This window comes from Heterocephalus glaber, unplaced genomic scaffold (genome assembly GCF_053883595.1).
Source record: "Heterocephalus glaber isolate CG9 unplaced genomic scaffold, H.glaber_assembly_v1.0 deba00001744, whole genome shotgun sequence".
Classification (NCBI taxonomy): Eukaryota; Metazoa; Chordata; class Mammalia; order Rodentia; family Bathyergidae; genus Heterocephalus; species Heterocephalus glaber.
In genome coordinates, this window is record NW_028258450.1 from 2,585,879 (window position 1) to 2,612,666 (window position 26,788).

Sequence of the window (26,788 nt, forward strand, 5' to 3'; positions counted from 1 at the left end):
TGAGATTTGGTATCATGACACCGGACTAGATTAGTGAGAGGAGAAGAAGGAGGGAAGTGGATCTTCAGGACAATGGAAAGATCTGAAGCCAGAATCGAAGTCTATGGGCATTGCAAAGAGAGACCCTTCCCCGAAAAGGAGGAACTCCCCAGGCAGCGCTTTCTCCCAGAGCCTGGATCACAGCATGGGAATGGTGCCTCGAAGCTGCAGAAGCTCGGTGACTACTGATGACTGCAGAGCCCTTCCTGTGCTCTTTCCCTCCTGTCTTCTTCACCAAAGTTTGGCTGGTTTTCCTTTGTCCTCCAGCCTTACTCTTCTTTTTCTAATGTTTCTCTTCTTTTTCTTAATCTCCTCTTCTTTTTCTGTTGCTCTGTGTTTTAACCCCTAACCCGTGTTAAGGCCTGTTCCCTAAGGGTAAAGCTGCCACGTTGAGGGCTTATATATTGCATACAATTTTCTCATATGTTTTGGCTTTTGTTATATGACCACAAAGCTAGTTCACATGGTCCAAGGTGGTAAAGTTATAGTGACCGTTTTGTCATTCTCTACGCTGTGTTTGAAGCCGTTGTTCTTGCTGATTGGACTGCTTTAGCCAATGTAACATGGTTGTGCTAATCATTGTTTTTTTTCCTGGTATACCGAAACTACATTGCCGAAGAGTCTTCAAACGATTCTGTAGGCCAGTGCCAAAGAACCAGGGGCTGGGCCAACTCGGTAGAAACTTCTCATCCCTAGTGAATTGTAGATGTAGGACCTCACAAAAGGCTCAAAACCCAAAAGCCAGCCTACACCTGCAAGAAACCTCTGAGAACGAGCCATTTCCTTAGGGATCACAATACTGGCAACAAAGCTGATTGCCAAAAGCAATTTACAAGACACAACTCAGAATGCAAAATTATAAAAAGTGGAAAATGAGAAGACACTTGAAGAAGACGTAACCCCACCTCCACACAAATTTCAGCTCACCAAAGGCAAACCCAGGGGGAAAACAGGTGGAACATTCTGCGAGCCACATACCTGGACACCCAGAAAAGGGAAGAGCAGAAGTAACAAAGCAGGTGAAGGAGGCTTTGGAAAAAAAGCAAAGGAGAAATCATTTGACAGTGAGCTACAGAGTTGGTGACCATAGGGAAATACAAGCTTATTGACTGTAACACAGATACAGAGAAAAAAAATAGAGGATCGCAGGAACATGATGAAAACCGTGAATGCCCAGCATGGGAAAGAAATGGAATCCCTGAAACACATTCAAACAGATATCCAGGTGATTAGAAATTAGATTGAAAGTAAACACAGAAGCGTGGGCCAACAGTATGTCAGATAGAGGACAGAATGTCAGATAGACAAGACAGGATCGCCGTCAGTGACCATGAAAAGAGAGATTTCTGAAAAATATCAAGGCACCGTGAGAAATCCATCCAGCAGCTGCTAGTTGATACAAAGAACAGTACCATAGGATTGGTCAGAGTCGATGAGAAAGCAGGAGACAGTGCAGATGACATAAAACACCTGTTCACAGAAGTCATGGCAGAACACTTCCCAAACAGGCAAAAAGAGTTTGACATCAGTGAGAGCATACAAAACTCCAATTAGCCGTGCGCAAAATCACCTTCAGCAAGGGATAGCAGTCAAGATTCCGGAAATTCAGCAGGCGAAGAAAAAGTTAAAAGCTGTTGGAGAAAAGAAACAAATCGCCTGTAAAGGGAAGCCTATCAGAATCACAGCAGAACTCTAAACATAAAACCCTCAAGTCAAGGGGAGCTTGGAGTGAAGTATTTCAAGCCTGAAAGGAAGATAAACAACCTCCAACCCAGATTGCTGTATCCCCAAAGCCAGCTTTCAAAATTGATGGAGAAATGAGATATTTCCATGACAAAGAACACACGAGGAAATTCAGGAACACCAAACCAGCACTCCAACGTGTTCTGAAGGATATTCCAGAAAGCGATATCAAGGATTACAAGTCCCCGATGCCAAATAGAATGAATCCACCAGGCCAGGCAAGAAATTAAACAGAGGAGGGAAGAAGGGAGCCAATAACAGCACTGTGGTTTTCTATCAGCCCCTCCTGAGGCTGCCATCAGGTCTAGGCCATCCCCTGGGAAACCTAGTCAAGTTCCCCGGAGAAGTCCACATGCAGGCCTCTAGGAGCTCTTCTGAGCATGTGTTCCTGGCTCTTGTCCCTCCTCCTTTCCCAGCCAGTGTTAGTCATACCCCACCTTCCAGTCTCATTCTCATGATGTAGCTCAGGCTAGCCCCGGATTCAGTAGGGAGCCCAGCCTGGCCTCCAAGTTGCGGTGAATCTCCTGCCTCAACCTCCCAAGTGCTGGGCTTACAAGCTTGAGCCACCGTGCCTGGCCAAGAGGCATTTCTTTTCTTCTCTTCTCTTTTCTTTTGAGACAAGGTCTTGCGATGTAGGTTGATCTGGGCTTGAACTCACGATGTGGACCAGGCTGGCCTTGAACTCTTGGGCGATCCTCCTGGCTCAGCTTTCTGAGTGCTCGGATTACAGACATGCAGCCCCATGCCCGCTGCTGAACACGATGGTTTCTTTGTCTTTTTTCCTTTTTGGAAATTAACACATTTTAGATGTACATAATGATAGCATGCAAGAGAAGGAATTTGTGCCGGCAGGTGATGTATCTTGCTTCTTCTCCTTTTTTTCCCCGCATTCCCCTCCCCTCCCAACAACCCACGAGTTTCCTCTCTGAAACTGAGGTTTCACTTTGGAAAAAGGAATTCCTGCCTCTTTAACACCTGACCAGGTCCCTGAGCGCTGCTTCCCAGAATGCCGGGCACTATGTAAATAGCCACCATCCAGAGTGAGCATGATTCATACCATAGGACAAGGCAAAGAGAACTTTGAAATGTCATTTGTGGTGACGATTACATAAAAGGAAATTACAGGTACTAAAATCAACTCTCTCCCATTTTCACAAGGTGTATCACCATACTGGAAAAAGTTAGGTCCTTTGGGCCTTTATATGGGTGCGTGAGAAGATGGCCTCCTGCCCGGATGATCCTCAGTGGTCTGGGGTGCAGGCTTCAAACCTGTAGCTGTCTGGCGACAGAGTGGTTCAATTCCACCTTCCGGGCGATAGATACTTGCTTTTTTTCCCCGAACCTGCCGACCACCTTGGAGGGTGTCAGCTCTGCCAAGATGCACTCCCACACCCGCACCTGGAGAGGTTCCTGAGCCTTCCACATTCCCATTGACACTCTTGCCAGGTGGGCCTTGGCCTGTGGTTGCTTTCTTCTCAGCAAGAGCTAAGATGACTGGAAAAGACAAAGAACGTTTCTTCTACACAACTGCAGGGTATTCAGGTGGGTTTCTCCCCTTCACTGGCTTTTCAGTCAGTGGAGGTGCGGCAAAGGGTGTGGGGCGCTTTGGAGATTGAATCCAAGGCCTGGGCAGCGAGCTAGATCTCCAGCCTTTTTAAACTTTTGAGGCCGGTTGTCACTATGTCACCAGATTGCCTGGACTGGGCTGGAACTTGAGATCCACTTGTCTCAGCCTCCCAGAGTGCTGGACTCAAAAGCAGTCATTGGATGCTGGGCCCTAAATGCCTCGCGAATCCCTCTCCTTCCTGTCCTGTGCCCCTTGGTCTTGTTCTGGGCCTGTTCTCTAGCCTTGCTGTAGTCCCAGTCACATTCAGCCTGATGGTTAGAGGAGCCATCCCAAGATGAAATATCTGCCTAACCCACCTGTGCTCAGAATCTGGATGGCTCCCTAGGACCCTCAAGAGAAAGTCTAAATTGTTCCACCTGGAAATTAATGGCCTGCAGAAACTGGTCCCTGCTAACCTCTCTCCCCACACCTTTGCGCCATAACCATGGACCTTGGCCGCCTTCCACTCGTCAAGCCCTATCTCCTCTAGCAGGTGTTTGGCCTCGCAATGTTCTGGCCCCAGCCATCTAGTCCTGTCCATATTTCGCTGGTCTTACCTAGGACCCAAGGCAGCTGTGACCTCATCCAGGAAGACCTGCTTGACGCTCAGTCAAGGTTAGATGCACCTTGTGTGCCCCCACTGTTCCATTCGGACCTCAGACCTGCCACCTTTGTGTTGTCTCTCACTGGGGACGGATCTGTATTCATTGTTTTCTTATGAGCCATAGGAGAGTCGGCCAGGCCTGGGGCTGAGTCCCTGCCACATCCCCAGTACACAAGAGGGGCTTAGGGAAAACATGTTTTTGAGAAACATTCTCACTAGTAGGCAAGTCAAGGTTGAAACTCCTGCTCGGCATCCCGAGAACTAGGATGAGAGGTGTGTGCCAGCACACCCGACAACTCTCCTGCTGATTCCTTTGCTAAATCATTCAAAGGACCCTGGGACCACCCCCTCCCTCCTCAGAGTGCTTGCTGCCATGCAAGTAAGAGGGCTGGCTTTGCAACGGGGATGGCTCTACTGCAGCCTTGAAAATAAAAAACAGCACCCCATTTTTTGATGGAGCTCTGGGTTCCCCCCAATATATCTGTATCCCAAAAGAGGTGGTCACAAAAAATCAGAAGGACACATCTTGAGGGGAGGAGAGCCAAGTTTCTGGAGTGCATGTCACCTGGAGAACTCTGTTCACAACTGGAACGTTCCGCAAAGGAGAGAGTGCAGACTTCTCAAACATCTGCTTTGGAGGTTTGGTTTCTTACCCCTTTAACTGTTGCTGAAACCTCGAGGCATCCCACCTCTCACCAAAATTCCTGCTTCACCAGGATCCCTGTGAGACCCTTGAGCACACTGAACCCTCACAACTGGCATTTGCTTCCTTACTCTTCCCCCTTGAGAAGCATGGCCTGTGTGCATGGGAAGTCACTCCTTACCTCAAGCCTCCTTCCATCCCGCTCTAAGCTGGTTCACTACACAATTGTTCTCTGTGTGTGCTTGTGTGCCTGTGTGAGTGTCTGTGTGTTGTCCTCCTAGCATCTAACCTGACTGTCACCACTCACCGGTGAGGCTTCTGCTCCCAGAAGGGCATGGCTCTCCTTGGCCCACTGAAGGAGAGAAGGATGGCTCAGATTTTCAAGAGCTGCATGCAGCTCTGGAATACTCATGGGACAACACAGAGGAGACTGTGTTGCAAGACAGGGGCACCCATGGGGAGCTCTCCTTCTCTCACATAGCCTTCCAGGAGTAGTGAGCTCTGGGGCTGCAGGGATTTCGTTGCCACCTGCCCCTGGCCCAGGCCTGGTTTTATGTTTAACAATAGTAAAATTTCATTAAAGATAAATAAGAAAGAGGCTCTACAGACTGAGTTTGGGCTAAGTAAAAGTAGGCAAAATGTACACCCTACAATGTGAGGGCTGGCCAGCATGCAGGTGTAAACACAGTGGCCAAACCTCAATGTGGACTGTCCCTTTTGGGACTTCCAGGCACATGGTGGGGTGGAGAGCACCAGAAAAAGAGCCTCTATGAGATTTGGTATCATGACACCGGACTAGATTAGTGAGAGGAGAAGAAGGAGGGAAGTGGATCTTCAGGACAATGGAAAGATCTGAAGCCAGAATCGAAGTCTATGGGCATTGCAAAGAGAGACCCTTCCCCGAAAAGGAGGAACTCCCCGGCAGCGCTTTCTCCCAGAGCCTGGATCACAGCATGGGAATGGTGCCTCGAAGCTGCAGAAGCTCGGTGACTACTGATGACTGCAGAGCCCTTCCTGTGCTCTTTCCCTCCTGTCTTCTTCACCAAAGTTTGGCTGGTTTTCCTTTGTCCTCCAGCCTTACTCTTCTTTTTCTAATGTTTCTCTTCTTTTTCTTAATCTCCTCTTCTTTTTCTGTTGCTCTGTGTTTTAACCCCTAGCCCGTGTTAAGGCCTGTTCCCTAAGGGTAAAGCTGCCACGTTGAGGGCTTATATATTGCATACAATTTTCTCATATGTTTTGGCTTTTGTTATATGACCACAAAGCTAGTTCACATGGTCCAAGGTGGTAAAGTTATAGTGACCGTTTTGTCATTCTCTACGCTGTGTTTGAAGCCGTTGTTCTTGCTGATTGGACTGCTTTAGCCAATGTAACATGGTTGTGCTAATCATTGTTTTTTTTCCTGGTATACCGAAACTACATTGCCGAAGAGTCTTCAAACGATTCTGTAGGCCAGTGCCAAAGAACCAGGGGCTGGGCCAACTCGGTAGAAACTTCTCATCCCTAGTGAATTGTAGATGTAGGACCTCACAAAAGGCTCAAAACCCAAAAGCCAGCCTACACCTGCAAGAAACCTCTGAGAACGAGCCATTTCCTTAGGGATCACAATACTGGCAACAAAGCTGATTGCCAAAAGCAATTTACAAGACACAACTCAGAATGCAAAATTATAAAAAGTGGAAAATGAGAAGACACTTGAAGAAGACGTAACCCCACCTCCACACAAATTTCAGCTCACCAAAGGCAAACCCAGGGGGAAAACAGGTGGAACATTCTGCGAGCCACATACCTGGACACCCAGAAAAGGGAAGAGCAGAAGTAACAAAGCAGGTGAAGGAGGCTTTGGAAAAAAAGCAAAGGAGAAATCATTTGACAGTGAGCTACAGAGTTGGTGACCATAGGGAAATACAAGCTTATTGACTGTAACACAGATACAGAGAAAAAAAATAGAGGATCGCAGGAACATGATGAAAACCGTGAATGCCCAGCATGGGAAAGAAATGGAATCCATGAAACACATTCAAACAGATATCCAGGTGATTAGAAATTAGATTGAAAGTAAACACAGAAGCGTGGGCCAACAGTATGTCAGATAGAGGACAGAATGTCAGATAGACAAGACAGGATCGCCGTCAGTGACCATGAAAAGAGAGATTTCTGAAAAATATCAAGGCACCGTGAGAAATCCATCCAGCAGCTGCTAGTTGATACAAAGAACAGTACCATAGGATTGGTCAGAGTCGATGAGAAAGCAGGAGACAGTGCAGATGACATAAAACACCTGTTCACAGAAGTCATGGCAGAACACTTCCCAAACAGGCAAAAAGAGTTTGACATCAGTGAGAGCATACAAAACTCCAATTAGCCGTGCGCAAAATCACCTTCAGCAAGGGATAGCAGTCAAGATTCCGGAAATTCAGCAGGCGAAGAAAAAGTTAAAAGCTGTTGGAGAAAAGAAACAAATCGCCTGTAAAGGGAAGCCTATCAGAATCACAGCAGAACTCTAAACATAAAACCCTCAAGTCAAGGGGAGCTTGGAGTGAAGTATTTCAAGCCTGAAAGGAAGATAAACAACCTCCAACCCAGATTGCTGTATCCCCAAAGCCAGCTTTCAAAATTGATGGAGAAATGAGATATTTCCATGACAAAGAACACACGAGGAAATTCAGGAACACCAAACCAGCACTCCAACGTGTTCTGAAGGATATTCCAGAAAGCGATATCAAGGATTACAAGTCCCCGATGCCAAATAGAATGAATCCACCAGGCCAGGCAAGAAATTAAACAGAGGAGGGAAGAAGGGAGCCAATAACAGCACTGTGGTTTTCTATCAGCCCCTCCTGAGGCTGCCATCAGGTCTAGGCCATCCCCTGGGAAACCTAGTCAAGTTCCCCGGAGAAGTCCACATGCAGGCCTCTAGGAGCTCTTCTGAGCATGTGTTCCTGGCTCTTGTCCCTCCTCCTTTCCCAGCCAGTGTTAGTCATACCCCACCTTCCAGTCTCATTCTCATGATGTAGCTCAGGCTAGCCCCGGATTCAGTAGGGAGCCCAGCCTGGCCTCCAAGTTGCGGTGAATCTCCTGCCTCAACCTCCCAAGTGCTGGGCTTACAAGCTTGAGCCACCGTGCCTGGCCAAGAGGCATTTCTTTTCTTCTCTTCTCTTTTCTTTTGAGACAAGGTCTTGCGATGTAGGTTGATCTGGGCTTGAACTCACGATGTGGACCAGGCTGGCCTTGAACTCTTGGGCGATCCTCCTGGCTCAGCTTTCTGAGTGCTCGGATTACAGACATGCAGCCCCATGCCCGCTGCTGAACACGATGGTTTCTTTGTCTTTTTTCCTTTTTGGAAATTAACACATTTTAGATGTACATAATGATAGCATGCAAGAGAAGGAATTTGTGCCGGCAGGTGATGTATCTTGCTTCTTCTCCTTTTTTTCCCCGCATTCCCCTCCCCTCCCAACAACCCACGAGTTTCCTCTCTGAAACTGAGGTTTCACTTTGGAAAAAGGAATTCCTGCCTCTTTAACACCTGACCAGGTCCCTGAGCGCTGCTTCCCAGAATGCCGGGCACTATGTAAATAGCCACCATCCAGAGTGAGCATGATTCATACCATAGGACAAGGCAAAGAGAACTTTGAAATGTCATTTGTGGTGACGATTACATAAAAGGAAATTACAGGTACTAAAATCAACTCTCTCCCATTTTCACAAGGTGTATCACCATACTGGAAAAAGTTAGGTCCTTTGGGCCTTTATATGGGTGCGTGAGAAGATGGCCTCCTGCCCGGATGATCCTCAGTGGTCTGGGGTGCAGGCTTCAAACCTGTAGCTGTCTGGCGACAGAGTGGTTCAATTCCACCTTCCGGGCGATAGATACTTGCTTTTTTTCCCCGAACCTGCCGACCACCTTGGAGGGTGTCAGCTCTGCCAAGATGCACTCCCACACCCGCACCTGGAGAGGTTCCTGAGCCTTCCACATTCCCATTGACACTCTTGCCAGGTGGGCCTTGGCCTGTGGTTGCTTTCTTCTCAGCAAGAGCTAAGATGACTGGAAAAGACAAAGAACGTTTCTTCTACACAACTGCAGGGTATTCAGGTGGGTTTCTCCCCTTCACTGGCTTTTCAGTCAGTGGAGGTGCGGCAAAGGGTGTGGGGCGCTTTGGAGATTGAATCCAAGGCCTGGGCAGCGAGCTAGATCTCCAGCCTTTTTAAACTTTTGAGGCCGGTTGTCACTATGTCACCAGATTGCCTGGACTGGGCTGGAACTTGAGATCCACTTGTCTCAGCCTCCCAGAGTGCTGGACTCAAAAGCAGTCATTGGATGCTGGGCCCTAAATGCCTCGCGAATCCCTCTCCTTCCTGTCCTGTGCCCCTTGGTCTTGTTCTGGGCCTGTTCTCTAGCCTTGCTGTAGTCCCAGTCACATTCAGCCTGATGGTTAGAGGAGCCATCCCAAGATGAAATATCTGCCTAACCCACCTGTGCTCAGAATCTGGATGGCTCCCTAGGACCCTCAAGAGAAAGTCTAAATTGTTCCACCTGGAAATTAATGGCCTGCAGAAACTGGTCCCTGCTAACCTCTCTCCCCACACCTTTGCGCCATAACCATGGACCTTGGCCGCCTTCCACTCGTCAAGCCCTATCTCCTCTAGCAGGTGTTTGGCCTCGCAATGTTCTGGCCCCAGCCATCTAGTCCTGTCCATATTTCGCTGGTCTTACCTAGGACCCAAGGCAGCTGTGACCTCATCCAGGAAGACCTGCTTGACGCTCAGTCAAGGTTAGATGCACCTTGTGTGCCCCCACTGTTCCATTCGGACCTCAGACCTGCCACCTTTGTGTTGTCTCTCACTGGGGACGGATCTGTATTCATTGTTTTCTTATGAGCCATAGGAGAGTCGGCCAGGCCTGGGGCTGAGTCCCTGCCACATCCCCAGTACACAAGAGGGGCTTAGGGAAAACATGTTTTTGAGAAACATTCTCACTAGTAGGCAAGTCAAGGTTGAAACTCCTGCTCGGCATCCCGAGAACTAGGATGAGAGGTGTGTGCCAGCACACCCGACAACTCTCCTGCTGATTCCTTTGCTAAATCATTCAAAGGACCCTGGGACCACCCCCTCCCTCCTCAGAGTGCTTGCTGCCATGCAAGTAAGAGGGCTGGCTTTGCAACGGGGATGGCTCTACTGCAGCCTTGAAAATAAAAAACAGCACCCCATTTTTTGATGGAGCTCTGGGTTCCCCCCAATATATCTGTATCCCAAAAGAGGTGGTCACAAAAAATCAGAAGGACACATCTTGAGGGGAGGAGAGCCAAGTTTCTGGAGTGCATGTCACCTGGAGAACTCTGTTCACAACTGGAACGTTCCGCAAAGGAGAGAGTGCAGACTTCTCAAACATCTGCTTTGGAGGTTTGGTTTCTTACCCCTTTAACTGTTGCTGAAACCTCGAGGCATCCCACCTCTCACCAAAATTCCTGCTTCACCAGGATCCCTGTGAGACCCTTGAGCACACTGAACCCTCACAACTGGCATTTGCTTCCTTACTCTTCCCCCTTGAGAAGCATGGCCTGTGTGCATGGGAAGTCACTCCTTACCTCAAGCCTCCTTCCATCCCGCTCTAAGCTGGTTCACTACACAATTGTTCTCTGTGTGTGCTTGTGTGCCTGTGTGAGTGTCTGTGTGTTGTCCTCCTAGCATCTAACCTGACTGTCACCACTCACCGGTGAGGCTTCTGCTCCCAGAAGGGCATGGCTCTCCTTGGCCCACTGAAGGAGAGAAGGATGGCTCAGATTTTCAAGAGCTGCATGCAGCTCTGGAATACTCATGGGACAACACAGAGGAGACTGTGTTGCAAGACAGGGGCACCCATGGGGAGCTCTCCTTCTCTCACATAGCCTTCCAGGAGTAGTGAGCTCTGGGGCTGCAGGGATTTCGTTGCCACCTGCCCCTGGCCCAGGCCTGGTTTTATGTTTAACAATAGTAAAATTTCATTAAAGATAAATAAGAAAGAGGCTCTACAGACTGAGTTTGGGCTAAGTAAAAGTAGGCAAAATGTACACCCTACAATGTGAGGGCTGGCCAGCATGCAGGTGTAAACACAGTGGCCAAACCTCAATGTGGACTGTCCCTTTTGGGACTTCCAGGCACATGGTGGGGTGGAGAGCACCAGAAAAAGAGCCTCTATGAGATTTGGTATCATGACACCGGACTAGATTAGTGAGAGGAGAAGAAGGAGGGAAGTGGATCTTCAGGACAATGGAAAGATCTGAAGCCAGAATCGAAGTCTATGGGCATTGCAAAGAGAGACCCTTCCCCGAAAAGGAGGAACTCCCCGGGCAGCGCTTTCTCCCAGAGCCTGGATCACAGCATGGGAATGGTGCCTCGAAGCTGCAGAAGCTCGGTGACTACTGATGACTGCAGAGCCCTTCCTGTGCTCTTTCCCTCCTGTCTTCTTCACCAAAGTTTGGCTGGTTTTCCTTTGTCCTCCAGCCTTACTCTTCTTTTTCTAATGTTTCTCTTCTTTTTCTTAATCTCCTCTTCTTTTTCTGTTGCTCTGTGTTTTAACCCCTAGCCCGTGTTAAGGCCTGTTCCCTAAGGGTAAAGCTGCCACGTTGAGGGCTTATATATTGCATACAATTTTCTCATATGTTTTGGCTTTTGTTATATGACCACAAAGCTAGTTCACATGGTCCAAGGTGGTAAAGTTATAGTGACCGTTTTGTCATTCTCTACGCTGTGTTTGAAGCCGTTGTTCTTGCTGATTGGACTGCTTTAGCCAATGTAACATGGTTGTGCTAATCATTGTTTTTTTTCCTGGTATACCGAAACTACATTGCCGAAGAGTCTTCAAACGATTCTGTAGGCCAGTGCCAAAGAACCAGGGGCTGGGCCAACTCGGTAGAAACTTCTCATCCCTAGTGAATTGTAGATGTAGGACCTCACAAAAGGCTCAAAACCCAAAAGCCAGCCTACACCTGCAAGAAACCTCTGAGAACGAGCCATTTCCTTAGGGATCACAATACTGGCAACAAAGCTGATTGCCAAAAGCAATTTACAAGACACAACTCAGAATGCAAAATTATAAAAAGTGGAAAATGAGAAGACACTTGAAGAAGACGTAACCCCACCTCCACACAAATTTCAGCTCACCAAAGGCAAACCCAGGGGGAAAACAGGTGGAACATTCTGCGAGCCACATACCTGGACACCCAGAAAAGGGAAGAGCAGAAGTAACAAAGCAGGTGAAGGAGGCTTTGGAAAAAAAGCAAAGGAGAAATCATTTGACAGTGAGCTACAGAGTTGGTGACCATAGGGAAATACAAGCTTATTGACTGTAACACAGATACAGAGAAAAAAAATAGAGGATCGCAGGAACATGATGAAAACCGTGAATGCCCAGCATGGGAAAGAAATGGAATCCATGAAACACATTCAAACAGATATCCAGGTGATTAGAAATTAGATTGAAAGTAAACACAGAAGCGTGGGCCAACAGTATGTCAGATAGAGGACAGAATGTCAGATAGACAAGACAGGATCGCCGTCAGTGACCATGAAAAGAGAGATTTCTGAAAAATATCAAGGCACCGTGAGAAATCCATCCAGCAGCTGCTAGTTGATACAAAGAACAGTACCATAGGATTGGTCAGAGTCGATGAGAAAGCAGGAGACAGTGCAGATGACATAAAACACCTGTTCACAGAAGTCATGGCAGAACACTTCCCAAACAGGCAAAAAGAGTTTGACATCAGTGAGAGCATACAAAACTCCAATTAGCCGTGCGCAAAATCACCTTCAGCAAGGGATAGCAGTCAAGATTCCGGAAATTCAGCAGGCGAAGAAAAAGTTAAAAGCTGTTGGAGAAAAGAAACAAATCGCCTGTAAAGGGAAGCCTATCAGAATCACAGCAGAACTCTAAACATAAAACCCTCAAGTCAAGGGGAGCTTGGAGTGAAGTATTTCAAGCCTGAAAGGAAGATAAACAACCTCCAACCCAGATTGCTGTATCCCCAAAGCCAGCTTTCAAAATTGATGGAGAAATGAGATATTTCCATGACAAAGAACACACGAGGAAATTCAGGAACACCAAACCAGCACTCCAACGTGTTCTGAAGGATATTCCAGAAAGCGATATCAAGGATTACAAGTCCCCGATGCCAAATAGAATGAATCCACCAGGCCAGGCAAGAAATTAAACAGAGGAGGGAAGAAGGGAGCCAATAACAGCACTGTGGTTTTCTATCAGCCCCTCCTGAGGCTGCCATCAGGTCTAGGCCATCCCCTGGGAAACCTAGTCAAGTTCCCCGGAGAAGTCCACATGCAGGCCTCTAGGAGCTCTTCTGAGCATGTGTTCCTGGCTCTTGTCCCTCCTCCTTTCCCAGCCAGTGTTAGTCATACCCCACCTTCCAGTCTCATTCTCATGATGTAGCTCAGGCTAGCCCCGGATTCAGTAGGGAGCCCAGCCTGGCCTCCAAGTTGCGGTGAATCTCCTGCCTCAACCTCCCAAGTGCTGGGCTTACAAGCTTGAGCCACCGTGCCTGGCCAAGAGGCATTTCTTTTCTTCTCTTCTCTTTTCTTTTGAGACAAGGTCTTGCGATGTAGGTTGATCTGGGCTTGAACTCACGATGTGGACCAGGCTGGCCTTGAACTCTTGGGCGATCCTCCTGGCTCAGCTTTCTGAGTGCTCGGATTACAGACATGCAGCCCCATGCCCGCTGCTGAACACGATGGTTTCTTTGTCTTTTTTCCTTTTTGGAAATTAACACATTTTAGATGTACATAATGATAGCATGCAAGAGAAGGAATTTGTGCCGGCAGGTGATGTATCTTGCTTCTTCTCCTTTTTTTCCCCGCATTCCCCTCCCCTCCCAACAACCCACGAGTTTCCTCTCTGAAACTGAGGTTTCACTTTGGAAAAAGGAATTCCTGCCTCTTTAACACCTGACCAGGTCCCTGAGCGCTGCTTCCCAGAATGCCGGGCACTATGTAAATAGCCACCATCCAGAGTGAGCATGATTCATACCATAGGACAAGGCAAAGAGAACTTTGAAATGTCATTTGTGGTGACGATTACATAAAAGGAAATTACAGGTACTAAAATCAACTCTCTCCCATTTTCACAAGGTGTATCACCATACTGGAAAAAGTTAGGTCCTTTGGGCCTTTATATGGGTGCGTGAGAAGATGGCCTCCTGCCCGGATGATCCTCAGTGGTCTGGGGTGCAGGCTTCAAACCTGTAGCTGTCTGGCGACAGAGTGGTTCAATTCCACCTTCCGGGCGATAGATACTTGCTTTTTTTCCCCGAACCTGCCGACCACCTTGGAGGGTGTCAGCTCTGCCAAGATGCACTCCCACACCCGCACCTGGAGAGGTTCCTGAGCCTTCCACATTCCCATTGACACTCTTGCCAGGTGGGCCTTGGCCTGTGGTTGCTTTCTTCTCAGCAAGAGCTAAGATGACTGGAAAAGACAAAGAACGTTTCTTCTACACAACTGCAGGGTATTCAGGTGGGTTTCTCCCCTTCACTGGCTTTTCAGTCAGTGGAGGTGCGGCAAAGGGTGTGGGGCGCTTTGGAGATTGAATCCAAGGCCTGGGCAGCGAGCTAGATCTCCAGCCTTTTTAAACTTTTGAGGCCGGTTGTCACTATGTCACCAGATTGCCTGGACTGGGCTGGAACTTGAGATCCACTTGTCTCAGCCTCCCAGAGTGCTGGACTCAAAAGCAGTCATTGGATGCTGGGCCCTAAATGCCTCGCGAATCCCTCTCCTTCCTGTCCTGTGCCCCTTGGTCTTGTTCTGGGCCTGTTCTCTAGCCTTGCTGTAGTCCCAGTCACATTCAGCCTGATGGTTAGAGGAGCCATCCCAAGATGAAATATCTGCCTAACCCACCTGTGCTCAGAATCTGGATGGCTCCCTAGGACCCTCAAGAGAAAGTCTAAATTGTTCCACCTGGAAATTAATGGCCTGCAGAAACTGGTCCCTGCTAACCTCTCTCCCCACACCTTTGCGCCATAACCATGGACCTTGGCCGCCTTCCACTCGTCAAGCCCTATCTCCTCTAGCAGGTGTTTGGCCTCGCAATGTTCTGGCCCCAGCCATCTAGTCCTGTCCATATTTCGCTGGTCTTACCTAGGACCCAAGGCAGCTGTGACCTCATCCAGGAAGACCTGCTTGACGCTCAGTCAAGGTTAGATGCACCTTGTGTGCCCCCACTGTTCCATTCGGACCTCAGACCTGCCACCTTTGTGTTGTCTCTCACTGGGGACGGATCTGTATTCATTGTTTTCTTATGAGCCATAGGAGAGTCGGCCAGGCCTGGGGCTGAGTCCCTGCCACATCCCCAGTACACAAGAGGGGCTTAGGGAAAACATGTTTTTGAGAAACATTCTCACTAGTAGGCAAGTCAAGGTTGAAACTCCTGCTCGGCATCCCGAGAACTAGGATGAGAGGTGTGTGCCAGCACACCCGACAACTCTCCTGCTGATTCCTTTGCTAAATCATTCAAAGGACCCTGGGACCACCCCCTCCCTCCTCAGAGTGCTTGCTGCCATGCAAGTAAGAGGGCTGGCTTTGCAACGGGGATGGCTCTACTGCAGCCTTGAAAATAAAAAACAGCACCCCATTTTTTGATGGAGCTCTGGGTTCCCCCCAATATATCTGTATCCCAAAAGAGGTGGTCACAAAAAATCAGAAGGACACATCTTGAGGGGAGGAGAGCCAAGTTTCTGGAGTGCATGTCACCTGGAGAACTCTGTTCACAACTGGAACGTTCCGCAAAGGAGAGAGTGCAGACTTCTCAAACATCTGCTTTGGAGGTTTGGTTTCTTACCCCTTTAACTGTTGCTGAAACCTCGAGGCATCCCACCTCTCACCAAAATTCCTGCTTCACCAGGATCCCTGTGAGACCCTTGAGCACACTGAACCCTCACAACTGGCATTTGCTTCCTTACTCTTCCCCCTTGAGAAGCATGGCCTGTGTGCATGGGAAGTCACTCCTTACCTCAAGCCTCCTTCCATCCCGCTCTAAGCTGGTTCACTACACAATTGTTCTCTGTGTGTGCTTGTGTGCCTGTGTGAGTGTCTGTGTGTTGTCCTCCTAGCATCTAACCTGACTGTCACCACTCACCGGTGAGGCTTCTGCTCCCAGAAGGGCATGGCTCTCCTTGGCCCACTGAAGGAGAGAAGGATGGCTCAGATTTTCAAGAGCTGCATGCAGCTCTGGAATACTCATGGGACAACACAGAGGAGACTGTGTTGCAAGACAGGGGCACCCATGGGGAGCTCTCCTTCTCTCACATAGCCTTCCAGGAGTAGTGAGCTCTGGGGCTGCAGGGATTTCGTTGCCACCTGCCCCTGGCCCAGGCCTGGTTTTATGTTTAACAATAGTAAAATTTCATTAAAGATAAATAAGAAAGAGGCTCTACAGACTGAGTTTGGGCTAAGTAAAAGTAGGCAAAATGTACACCCTACAATGTGAGGGCTGGCCAGCATGCAGGTGTAAACACAGTGGCCAAACCTCAATGTGGACTGTCCCTTTTGGGACTTCCAGGCACATGGTGGGGTGGAGAGCACCAGAAAAAGAGCCTCTATGAGATTTGGTATCATGACACCGGACTAGATTAGTGAGAGGAGAAGAAGGAGGGAAGTGGATCTTCAGGACAATGGAAAGATCTGAAGCCAGAATCGAAGTCTATGGGCATTGCAAAGAGAGACCCTTCCCCGAAAAGGAGGAACTCCCCAGGCAGCGCTTTCTCCCAGAGCCTGGATCACAGCATGGGAATGGTGCCTCGAAGCTGCAGAAGCTCGGTGACTACTGATGACTGCAGAGCCCTTCCTGTGCTCTTTCCCTCCTGTCTTCTTCACCAAAGTTTGGCTGGTTTTCCTTTGTCCTCCAGCCTTACTCTTCTTTTTCTAATGTTTCTCTTCTTTTTCTTAATCTCCTCTTCTTTTTCTGTTGCTCTGTGTTTTAACCCCTAACCCGTGTTAAGGCCTGTTCCCTAAGGGTAAAGCTGCCACGTTGAGGGCTTATATATTGCATACAATTTTCTCATATGTTTTGGCTTTTGTTATATGACCACAAAGCTAGTTCACATGGTCCAAGGTGGTAAAGTTATAGTGACCGTTTTGTCATTCTCTACGCTGTGTTTGAAGCCGTTGTTCTTGCTGATTGGACTGCTTTAGCCAATGTAACATGGTTGTGCTAATCATTGTTTTTTTTCCTGGTATACCGAAACTACATTGCCGAAGAGTCTTCAAACGATTCTGTAGGCCAGTGCCAAAGAACCAGGGGCTGGGCCAACTCGGTAGAAACTTCTCATCCCTAGTGAATTGTAGATGTAGGACCTCACAAAAGGCTCAAAACCCAAAAGCCAGCCTACACCTGCAAGAAACCTCTGAGAACGAGCCATTTCCTTAGGGATCACAATACTGGCAACAAAGCTGATTGCCAAAAGCAATTTACAAGACACAACTCAGAATGCAAAATTATAAAAAGTGGAAAATGAGAAGACACTTGAAGAAGACGTAACCCCACCTCCACACAAATTTCAGCTCACCAAAGGCAAACCCAGGGGGAAAACAGGTGGAACATTCTGCGAGCCACATACCTGGACACCCAGAAAAGGGAAGAGCAGAAGTAACAAAGCAGGTGAAGGAGGCTTTGGAAAAAAAGCAAAGGAGAAATCATTTGACAGTGAGCTACAGAGTTGGTGACCATAGGGAAATACAAGCTTATTGACTGTAACACAGATACAGAGAAAAAAAATAGAGGATCGCAGGAACATGATGAAAACCGTGAATGCCCAGCATGGGAAAGAAATGGAATCCATGAAACACATTCAAACAGATATCCAGGTGATTAGAAATTAGATTGAAAGTAAACACAGAAGCGTGGGCCAACAGTATGTCAGATAGAGGACAGAATGTCAGATAGACAAGACAGGATCGCCGTCAGTGACCATGAAAAGAGAGATTTCTGAAAAATATCAAGGCACCGTGAGAAATCCATCCAGCAGCTGCTAGTTGATACAAAGAACAGTACCATAGGATTGGTCAGAGTCGATGAGAAAGCAGGAGACAGTGCAGATGACATAAAACACCTGTTCACAGAAGTCATGGCAGAACACTTCCCAAACAGGCAAAAAGAGTTTGACATCAGTGAGAGCATACAAAACTCCAATTAGCCGTGCGCAAAATCACCTTCAGCAAGGGATAGCAGTCAAGATTCCGGAAATTCAGCAGGCGAAGAAAAAGTTAAAAGCTGTTGGAGAAAAGAAACAAATCGCCTGTAAAGGGAAGCCTATCAGAATCACAGCAGAACTCTAAACATAAAACCCTCAAGTCAAGGGGAGCTTGGAGTGAAGTATTTCAAGCCTGAAAGGAAGATAAACAACCTCCAACCCAGATTGCTGTATCCCCAAAGCCAGCTTTCAAAATTGATGGAGAAATGAGATATTTCCATGACAAAGAACACACGAGGAAATTCAGGAACACCAAACCAGCACTCCAACGTGTTCTGAAGGATATTCCAGAAAGCGATATCAAGGATTACAAGTCCCCGATGCCAAATAGAATGAATCCACCAGGCCAGGCAAGAAATTAAACAGAGGAGGGAAGAAGGGAGCCAATAACAGCACTGTGGTTTTCTATCAGCCCCTCCTGAGGCTGCCATCAGGTCTAGGCCATCCCCTGGGAAACCTAGTCAAGTTCCCCGGAGAAGTCCACATGCAGGCCTCTAGGAGCTCTTCTGAGCATGTGTTCCTGGCTCTTGTCCCTCCTCCTTTCCCAGCCAGTGTTAGTCATACCCCACCTTCCAGTCTCATTCTCATGATGTAGCTCAGGCTAGCCCCGGATTCAGTAGGGAGCCCAGCCTGGCCTCCAAGTTGCGGTGAATCTCCTGCCTCAACCTCCCAAGTGCTGGGCTTACAAGCTTGAGCCACCGTGCCTGGCCAAGAGGCATTTCTTTTCTTCTCTTCTCTTTTCTTTTGAGACAAGGTCTTGCGATGTAGGTTGATCTGGGCTTGAACTCACGATGTGGACCAGGCTGGCCTTGAACTCTTGGGCGATCCTCCTGGCTCAGCTTTCTGAGTGCTCGGATTACAGACATGCAGCCCCATGCCCGCTGCTGAACACGATGGTTTCTTTGTCTTTTTTCCTTTTTGGAAATTAACACATTTTAGATGTACATAATGATAGCATGCAAGAGAAGGAATTTGTGCCGGCAGGTGATGTATCTTGCTTCTTCTCCTTTTTTTCCCCGCATTCCCCTCCCCTCCCAACAACCCACGAGTTTCCTCTCTGAAACTGAGGTTTCACTTTGGAAAAAGGAATTCCTGCCTCTTTAACACCTGACCAGGTCCCTGAGCGCTGCTTCCCAGAATGCCGGGCACTATGTAAATAGCCACCATCCAGAGTGAGCATGATTCATACCATAGGACAAGGCAAAGAGAACTTTGAAATGTCATTTGTGGTGACGATTACATAAAAGGAAATTACAGGTACTAAAATCAACTCTCTCCCATTTTCACAAGGTGTATCACCATACTGGAAAAAGTTAGGTCCTTTGGGCCTTTATATGGGTGCGTGAGAAGATGGCCTCCTGCCCGGATGATCCTCAGTGGTCTGGGGTGCAGGCTTCAAACCTGTAGCTGTCTGGCGACAGAGTGGTTCAATTCCACCTTCCGGGCGATAGATACTTGCTTTTTTTCCCCGAACCTGCCGACCACCTTGGAGGGTGTCAGCTCTGCCAAGATGCACTCCCACACCCGCACCTGGAGAGGTTCCTGAGCCTTCCACATTCCCATTGACACTCTTGCCAGGTGGGCCTTGGCCTGTGGTTGCTTTCTTCTCAGCAAGAGCTAAGATGACTGGAAAAGACAAAGAACGTTTCTTCTACACAACTGCAGGGTATTCAGGTGGGTTTCTCCCCTTCACTGGCTTTTCAGTCAGTGGAGGTGCGGCAAAGGGTGTGGGGCGCTTTGGAGATTGAATCCAAGGCCTGGGCAGCGAGCTAGATCTCCAGCCTTTTTAAACTTTTGAGGCCGGTTGTCACTATGTCACCAGATTGCCTGGACTGGGCTGGAACTTGAGATCCACTTGTCTCAGCCTCCCAGAGTGCTGGACTCAAAAGCAGTCATTGGATGCTGGGCCCTAAATGCCTCGCGAATCCCTCTCCTTCCTGTCCTGTGCCCCTTGGTCTTGTTCTGGGCCTGTTCTCTAGCCTTGCTGTAGTCCCAGTCACATTCAGCCTGATGGTTAGAGGAGCCATCCCAAGATGAAATATCTGCCTAACCCACCTGTGCTCAGAATCTGGATGGCTCCCTAGGACCCTCAAGAGAAAGTCTAAATTGTTCCACCTGGAAATTAATGGCCTGCAGAAACTGGTCCCTGCTAACCTCTCTCCCCACACCTTTGCGCCATAACCATGGACCTTGGCCGCCTTCCACTCGTCAAGCCCTATCTCCTCTAGCAGGTGTTTGGCCTCGCAATGTTCTGGCCCCAGCCATCTAGTCCTGTCCATATTTCGCTGGTCTTACCTAGGACCCAAGGCAGCTGTGACCTCATCCAGGAAGACCTGCTTGACGCTCAGTCAAGGTTAGATGCACCTTGTGTGCCCCCACTGTTCCATTCGGACCTCAGACCTGCCACCTTTGTGTTGTCTCTCACTGGGGACGGATCTGTATTCATTGTTTTCTTATGAGCCATAGGAGAGTCGGCCAGGCCTGGGGCTGAGTCCCTGCCACATCCCCAGTACACAAGAGGGGCTTAGGGAAAACATGTTTTTGAGAAACATTCTCACTAGTAGGCAAGTCAAGGTTGAAACTCCTGCTCGGCATCCCGAGAACTAGGATGAGAGGTGTGTGCCAGCACACCCGACAACTCTCCTGCTGATTCCTTTGCTAAATCATTCAAAGGACCCTGGGACCACCCCCTCCCTCCTCAGAGTGCTTGCTGCCATGCAAGTAAGAGGGCTGGCTTTGCAACGGGGATGGCTCTACTGCAGCCTTGAAAATAAAAAACAGCACCCCATTTTTTGATGGAGCTCTGGGTTCCCCCCAATATATCTGTATCCCAAAAGAGGTGGTCACAAAAAATCAGAAGGACACATCTTGAGGGGAGGAGAGCCAAGTTTCTGGAGTGCATGTCACCTGGAGAACTCTGTTCACAACTGGAACGTTCCGCAAAGGAGAGAGTGCAGACTTCTCAAACATCTGCTTTGGAGGTTTGGTTTCTTACCCCTTTAACTGTTGCTGAAACCTCGAGGCATCCCACCTCTCACCAAAATTCCTGCTTCACCAGGATCCCTGTGAGACCCTTGAGCACACTGAACCCTCACAACTGGCATTTGCTTCCTTACTCTTCCCCCTTGAGAAGCATGGCCTGTGTGCATGGGAAGTCACTCCTTACCTCAAGCCTCCTTCCATCCCGCTCTAAGCTGGTTCACTACACAATTGTTCTCTGTGTGTGCTTGTGTGCCTGTGTGAGTGTCTGTGTGTTGTCCTCCTAGCATCTAACCTGACTGTCACCACTCACCGGTGAGGCTTCTGCTCCCAGAAGGGCATGGCTCTCCTTGGCCCACTGAAGGAGAGAAGGATGGCTCAGATTTTCAAGAGCTGCATGCAGCTCTGGAATACTCATGGGACAACACAGAGGAGACTGCGTCGCAAGACAAGTCCTCTGCCTGTGGTTGCTTTCTTCTCAGGAATAGCAGAGATGACTGGAAAAGACAAAGAACATTTCTTCTATACAACTCCAGGAAGTTCATGTCGGATTCACCCCTCACTTGCTTGTTCAGACATTCATTCACACACTCAAATATTTCATCACCCATGCATTTTTTCATGAGATATTTGCCTACTTTTTCATCCCCTCATTCCACAACCATTTGTGGAGCGGCTGTTGGTGACCAGCCCTGTTCCAGGAGCTCCTGGGGACACAGCAGTGATGAGAGCCCCAGACCTGGCCTAAAGGCCGAAATGGTCCAGTGGGAGATTCAGACTAAGGGATCCTGACATTGTATATTGAATTACCAAACACAAAGTTGGTGACTGATGGAAGGAAATGTCCAGATAGTATAAGGTCAATCAACAGGAAACTGGACCTTCTAAAAGGGTTGCAGACATTCAGAAAGACCCTGGAAGGATGAGAGTTATCACTGAACCAAAGGGAAAGGCTTTGTCTGGCCTAGATGGGGCAACTCCAATAATAACCATGGGCATGGCAGGGAGTGCTCCCTGTGCACTGGGTCCTCGAACTCAGGAGCCCCTTCCACCCACTGGTAAACTGTGGCTGGGAAGATGGAATCTCTCCTCCAGGGCCCTAACTTGGGTGAGGCTGCAGCCCCAGAGCACTCACAACACCAGCCCCTGCTCTGCACTGCTGTCTGGAATGACCCATTATATATTCAGCCAATACAATGGTGGTGGCCGTGTGAGGTTCCATGGACATTGAATCCAAGGCCTTGACACAGTTACATCTCCAACCCTTTTAAAAATTTTGAGCCAGGTTGTCACTATGTCTCTAAATTGCCCAGAATGGGCAGGAACTTGATATCCACTTGTGTCAGCCTCCCAGAGTACTGGGCTCACAAGGATTTGCTGCCATGCTGGGCCCTAAATGCCTCACAAATCCCTCTCCTTCCTGTCCTGTGGCCTTAGACTTTTTCCAGGCCTTCTCTCTAGTCTCACTCTCCTCCCTTGCAGTCACTCTTAGCCTGATAAGTAGAGGAGTCCTGCTGAAGCAGAAATATCCCCTGCCCCTCCCGCACTCAGAATCTGCCACGGCTCCCTAGCGCCCTCTGGAGAAAGTCTAAACTGTTTCATCTGAAAAATTAAAGGTCTGCATAAACTGGTCTCTTTTTACCTGTCTTCCCACACTTTGCTCCATAACCATGAACCTTTATCTTCTTCCACTCATGAAGCCCTCTCTCCCCCAGCAGGTCTTCAAGCTTGCAATGTTCTTTCTCCAGCCTTCTAGTCCTGACCATGCTCTGCCTGTGTCATCTCAAACCCGGTACAGCTCTGCTCTCCTCCAGGAAGCCCTTCTTGATGCTCAGTGAAAGGTAGATGCACCTGCTGGGCCCACTCAGTCCCATGAGGCCCTCAGCCTTGTCCCTTTTGTGCTGTCTCTGGGGATGGATCTGTGTCCACCATTTCCTTTTCAGCCCTAGGAGCACAAGCCAGGCCTGGGGGCTCAATCCCTGTCATGTCCCCAGTTCACAGGAGATTCTCAGGAAAATCATGTTTCTCGAGAAAGATTCTCACTAGTAGGCAAGCCTAAGGTGAAACTCCTGATCCTTCTGACTCAGAGTACCAATTGCTGGGATGAGAGGTGTGTGCCAGTGCACCCAACCAGTCTCCAGCTCATTCATTTGCTAAATCATTCAAAGGAGCTCAGGACCACCACCTCCCTCTGCAGAATGCTTGCTGCCATGCAAGTAAGAGGACTGGATGTTGCAATGGCAATGAATCTTCCACCACAGCTTTGAAAAGAGAAAACTGCAATACTTTTGGTTGATGGAGCCTGGGGTTTGCCCCAATATGTCCACATCCCAAAAGAGTTGGTCACAGAAAATCAGAAGGACACATATTGAGGGGAAGAGAGCCAAGTGTCTGGAGTGCATATAACCTGGAGAACTCTGTTCACAACTGGAACATTCTCCAATGGTGAGAATGCAGATTTCTCAAACCCTTTCCAGTGAGGCTTGGTTTTTTCCCCTTTAACTTATCCTGAAGCCTCGAGGCATCCCACCTCTCACCAAAATTCCTCCTTCACCAGGATGCCTGTGAGACTCTTGAGCACATGAAAGCCTCACAGCTAGCATTTGCCTCCTTGATTGTTCCTGGTGAGAGGCCTGGCCTGTGTGCATGGGAAGTCACTCCTGACTTCTAGCCTCCTTCCATCCTGCTTTAAGCTTGTTCACTACACAGTTCTTTTCTGCGTGTGTGTGTGTGTGTGTGTGTGTGTGCGTGTGCATATAGTCCTAGCATCTAACCTCACTCTCACCACTGGGTACATCAGGTTTCACCTCCCAGAACCTCATAACCCTCTTTTGCCAACTGGAGCAGGAGCTAGGATGATTCAGACTTTGGGAGCTGCACACACCCCAGGAATTGTTTTATGATGATGAAGAGGAGACTAAGTCACAGGAAAGGGACATCTCCAGGTAACTGTCTTTCTCTCACATAACCTTCCAAGAAATAGTGACCTCTGGGAGTGCAGGGAATCAGTTGCCTGCCATTCCTTGCCCAAGGCACTCTCTCTCTCTCTCTCTCTCTCTCTCTCTCTCTCTCTCTCTCTCTCTCTCTCTCTCTCTAACAATAGCAAAGTTTAATTAAATAAAAAGGAAACTGTCTCTGCAGAGTGAGTTTGCACCAAGTAAAAATAGGAAATTAAGTACACCCTACAATGTTAGGGTGAGCCAGCATGCAAGAGCAAACACAGTGGCAAAAATGCAGTGTACTGTGCTCTTTGGAACTTCCAGGAAGATGGCAGAATTGTGAGCATCAGAGAAAGAGCCTCTCATAAATTTGGTATCATGATACTGAATTATAGCAGCAAGAAGAGGAGAAGAAAGAGGGAAATGTGTCCCTGGGACCCAGAAAAGTTGTGGAGCTAGTATTGAAGTCCACAGGGATAGCAAACAGAGAGACTTCAATGAAAAGGAGTGTTTTGGCAGGCAGCCATTTCTCCCAGAGGCCAGACTTAAGGTTTGGGAAGGCCGAGTCAAAGCTGCATATGCACAGTGACTACTGGCAACCCCAGAGGCCTCCACAGAGAAATGCACCAGTGAAACGGATGTGGATGTGGTGGACTACTGTGGCTGGTGAGTTATTTGGGTTCAGACATCACCTGAGAGAGGGTAATTAGATGGTAACCATTTTGGAGAGGGGCCAATGGAGCTTAGAACTCAGAACAGCTGCAGGTGGCTCCATCTAGGGGCTCTCAGTGTCCTGGTCAGGGTGCTGAGGTGAAGTGATCAGGAAGTCAGGGAATGGAGTTCTTCTGGCAGATAGCTGAGTACAAGAGAGCAGGAGGCACAAGGACTGTGGCAAGCTCAACAAATCCAGTTTGAGCCTCATAGCAAGAAACCAGCCTGGACTTTAGTAGAACTAAAAGTGCAGGATTGCTGGGATTATCCACTACCCCACCATAAAGCTACCACTGGCTTTCTGAAATTAATCACATAGCCTTGTCCCCCCATGTTATGTACCAGTGACAGCAGAGGCTCATCTTGAATTGGACTCTTTCTTTTCTTCTTCTTTTTTTCTTTTTTCCTTTTTCCTCTTTTCTGGCTTTTTGGTCTTCTTCTGGGTTTTTTAATGGTTTGGGGTTCTTTTTTCTTTTATTAATTTTTTTTTTTGTACCAGGGATTGAACTCAACCTTACACTTGCCAAGCAGGAGTGGTGCTACTGAGCTGCATCCCTGGCATTATTTGTTTTGTTGGTTGGTTGGTTGGTTGTTTTTTTGGTACCCGGGATCAAACTCAGGACCTTCCTGTTGCAAGGCAGGCAGAGGAACCAATGAGCTAAATCCCCAGCCCCTATTTGTTTTGTATTTATATGAATGTGAACAGTTTCTAGTTTTTTTTTTTTCTGTTCTGTTATTTTGATTTATTCTGTCTGTCTTTAACTCCGGTCTTCTTCACTAGTACCCAAAGTTTGTATGATCTTACCTTGTCCTCCAGCCCTACTATTTTCTTTTTTTTTTTTTTTTTGGTACTGGGGATCAAACTCAGGACTGTCCACTTGCGAGGCAGGTGGCAGAACCACCGAGCTAAATCCCCAGCCCCTCCAGCCTTACTTTTAATTGCCACTTCTTTTACATTTCTGTATTTTTTCACCCCAACCCCATTTAAGACTTGTCCCTTAAGGGTAAAATCACCATATTGAGGGCTCATTTATTGTATACAATTTTCTGGTTTGTTTTAGATTTTGTTATATGACCCCAAATCTAGTTCATATGGTCAAAGGTGAAAAATTAATAGTTACCACAGTTTGTCATTTTCTAGGCTGTGTTTGAAGCTATTGTTATTGCTGATTGTACTACTTTAACCAAAGTGGCATGATTGTGCTAATCATTTGTTTTTCCTGTTATATCAAGACTGAGATAGCCTAAGGGTCTTAAAAAATTCTATAGGCCAGCAAAAAAGAACCAGGGGCTGGGAAACCTAGGAGGAACTTCTCATCCTTAATAAATAAAAGAGGTAATTGCAACAGACTCAAAATCCAAAAACCAGCTACAGCTGGAAAATACCTCTGAGAAGTGGTCATTTCCTAAGGGTTCTGAATACTGGTAACAAAGCTATTTGTCATAAGAAATTTATAAGCATCAACCCAGGAATCAAAATTTTTTAAAAAGGAAAATGAAAAGTTATTTAAACAAGAAATAAACCCCCACCTTAACTTTCTGCTCACCAAAGAAAAATCAAGGGGCCAGTGATGTGGAACATTCTATATGCCACAGACCTAGACTGTCTGAAATGGAAACAGCTGTAGTAACAAAGCAGATGAACAAGGCTCTAGAAAAAACCAAAGCAGAGATAATTTCTCAGATAACTACAGAGATGGTGATCATAATGAAAGACAAGCTTAGTGACTCAACACAGATACAGATAAAAAGTAGGAGAGCTCAAGAACATGATGGAAACCATGAATGCCCAGAATAGGAAAGAAATGGAATCCATGAAACAAATTCAAACAGATATCTAGGAGACTAAAAGTTACAATGAAAGTGCACACAGAAGAATGAGCCAATGTGAGGACAGAATACCAGATAAAGAAGACAGGATTGCAGTTAGCAATCATAAAAATAAAGATAGCTTACAAATAGCAAGGGTTCATGAGAAATCAATGCAGTGGGCCAGGGATTTAGCTCGGTGGTTCCGCTACCTGCCTTGCAGGTGTATGGTCCCAAGTTCAATCCTTGGTACTAAAAAAAGAAAGAAAGAAAGAAAGAAATGCAGCAGCTGCTGGATGATGCAAAGAACAATAACATAAGATTGATCAGAGTCAATGAAAAAGCAGGAGATAGTGCAAATGACTTAAAACACCTGTTCCCAGAAGTAATGGCAGAACACTTCCCAAACAGGGAAAAAGAGTTTGACAGACAGACAAGTGAAGCATATAGAACTCCAATTAGATATAATAAAAAAAAATTTTACCA

The 26,788-nt window shown here is 47.6% G+C and overlaps 4 non-coding genes across 4 annotated transcripts; all 4 read left to right on the plus strand.

Moving 5' to 3' along the window:
- The first annotated feature begins 3,010 nt into the window (after positions 1 to 3,010).
- On the plus strand, positions 3,011 to 3,097 carry Trnastop-uca (transfer RNA opal suppressor (anticodon UCA)). The gene has a single exon. It is a non-coding gene; the product is annotated as a tRNA-Sec (tRNA).
- A 5,317-nt stretch (positions 3,098 to 8,414) lies between these two features.
- Positions 8,415 to 8,501, plus strand: Trnastop-uca (transfer RNA opal suppressor (anticodon UCA)). Its single transcript has one exon. It is a non-coding gene; the product is annotated as a tRNA-Sec (tRNA).
- A 5,318-nt stretch (positions 8,502 to 13,819) lies between these two features.
- Trnastop-uca (transfer RNA opal suppressor (anticodon UCA)) lies at positions 13,820 to 13,906 on the plus strand. The gene has a single exon. It is a non-coding gene; the product is annotated as a tRNA-Sec (tRNA).
- Positions 13,907 to 19,224: 5,318 nt separating this feature from the next.
- Trnastop-uca (transfer RNA opal suppressor (anticodon UCA)) lies at positions 19,225 to 19,311 on the plus strand. The gene has a single exon. It is a non-coding gene; the product is annotated as a tRNA-Sec (tRNA).
- The last annotated feature ends 7,477 nt before the right edge of the window (positions 19,312 to 26,788 follow it).